The following is a 2,500-nucleotide window of genomic DNA, read 5'->3' as shown; positions in this document are numbered from 1 at the left end:
TATCCTCAAATATTACAAACACATATTTTTCCTCCAGAAAATGAAGTTTTCGTTTATTTGTTGAATACATAAATAAGCCGTTGATAATGAAACGTTGACACCCCCTCCCAATATTAATAATATTAACACTTTGAACACTTTTTACCACTTTTTCTTTGTTTATATTACAGCTATTAGCGTATTAGCATACTAGCGCTTTAACTTTTGTTGTATTTAGCGCAATATGAATAAAGTTGAATTGAATTGAACTTTTAACCAAGTTTTGTGTTTTTTAAAATCCATTTCACCATCTTTTTTGCCAGATACCTTCATGAAGGTTAGAATATTTTCTGAACAATTTGAGCCATTTTTGCTTATTTTTACCCTTTTTCAGCAACTACACCAAACTCACCATATTTTAACCTATAATTTCATCACTTTTTCTTGCCATATTTTTGCTACATTACTCCCACTTCTTCATCACATTTCAATGACTTTTCTGCACATTTTTTCAACTTTCCAGACATTTTTTATCACTAATAAACTCTTTCCACCTCTTTTCCACCTAATGTCACATATGTTGAACCATTATTGTCACTTTTGACCTCTTTTCATCATATTTCATGACCATTTTTGCCATTTTAACCACATTTACTGTTTTTCATGCTCATTATTTGCCAAATCTGGAGATCGGCACCGGCAGACCCCCGCGACCCTGAAATAGGACAAAATGGGACTGAAAATAGATGGATAGATGGATTATTTACCAGTTTAAACTAATTGTTTTAACTTTGGACCCTTTTTACCACTTTTTCTGTCTGTTTTTTCCCACTCTAATTTACAATTTTTAAAGGTTTACACCTGCTCTATTTTAAACCAATCAGGACTTTTACAACTGTCTAATGTTTCTATGTCAGGGGTTCTCAACCTTAGGGTCAGGACACCAGGTGCCTTCAGGAAACTAGGAATATTTTTTGAACATTTAAAGCTAATTTCTGTTTATTTCGACCCTTTTTATGCAACATCACCAAACTTGCCATATTTTAATCTAATCACTTTTTTTTTTTGCATTTTTGCTAAATTACTCTAATTTCTGCCACTTCTCCATCAAATTTTGATGCCTTTTATTTAGATTTCTGGCACTTATAAACCATTTCCACCACTTTTCCTAATTAATTCCACATATGTTGAACCAATATTGTCATGTTTTACCTTTTTTCATGCTTATTATTTATTTTTATTTTTTTTGCCAATTTAACCACATTCACTGTATTTGCCAGTTTAAACTAATTGTTCCAATAATGACACTTTGAACCACTTTTTACCAACTGTTTAACCAAATTCTGTGTTTTTCAAAATCCCATTTCACCACCTTGTTAACATTTTTGTTCACTTTTAAGCCATTTTGTTTCTGAATAAAACAAGGATTTACATCTTTAAGATGATTTTGCTTATTATTACCATTTCTCTGCACCTACACCAAACTTGTCATATTTTAACTCATTTTCATCACTATTCCTTGCCATATTGTTGCTCCTCTTAATGCATTTTTGCTACATTACTCCATCAAATTTCAATTGCTTCTCTAGAAAACGTTTTCCACTTTCAAGACATTTTTATCACTTATAAACCCTTTCCACTACTTTTTCCACCTAATGTCACATATGTTGACCCATTATTGTCACTTTTAACCTCTTTTCACCATATTTCTTGTCTATTTTTGCCAATTTAACAATATTTACTAATAGTTCCTACTAATTGTTCCAATATTGACACTTTTCTCTCATTTGCAACTTTTTGCCAATTTCTGTGGTTTTTTAAAACCCATTTCACCAGCTTTTCCACCATTTTTGGTCACTTTTAACCCATTTTATTAGTGATTAAAACCAGGATTTCCATCTTTACGATGACTATAATAATAATAAACGTTCCTGGATAACAGTGGATATTATTCAGATGAATAACTTAATGTGTTTATTACAGATTCATAGAACAATGGACCATCATTTTACTGACTTTATGGATGGACCCCAAAAATCTCTCCCCTTTATTCCCCCTTATAGATGGTCCTGTCTCCACATGACTGTTCTAGAATGTTCATGTCTGTTCCCACTCTCTGGAACCTTTATTTGGGGTCTTGGGCTGATCAGGTTGAGAACCAATGGTCAAGAGGCAGGGTCAGTCTTGAAATATCAATATTTTTGGATATTGGTCCAATAAATCCTCTCGATCAACTACATTAAATTAAATTTTTCTTCACTATGCCAGGTTTTTTGAGAAAAGTAAAATATTTGATTATAGCTATTGATTATAAAGATGCAAGCACAGTAAGTCCTTTGATATCACGTTGAGTTCACGGAGCAGAAGTAGAAGCAAACGAACTGAGTGAATCTCTTCAACAAAGACATAAGACTGTAGGAACTGTCAGCTGGAAGCGTATGAAGAAATTTCTCTCGCCCCTTTAACCCAAAAGCAGTTTCACACACTTTTAATTATGACAGACGGTTTCGGAGAACGCGGC

Source organism: Gouania willdenowi, chromosome 3 (assembly GCF_900634775.1).
Source record: "Gouania willdenowi chromosome 3, fGouWil2.1, whole genome shotgun sequence".
Lineage (NCBI taxonomy): Eukaryota > Metazoa > Chordata > Actinopteri > Blenniiformes > Gobiesocidae > Gouania > Gouania willdenowi.
Note: the sequence above shows the minus strand (reverse complement) of the source record.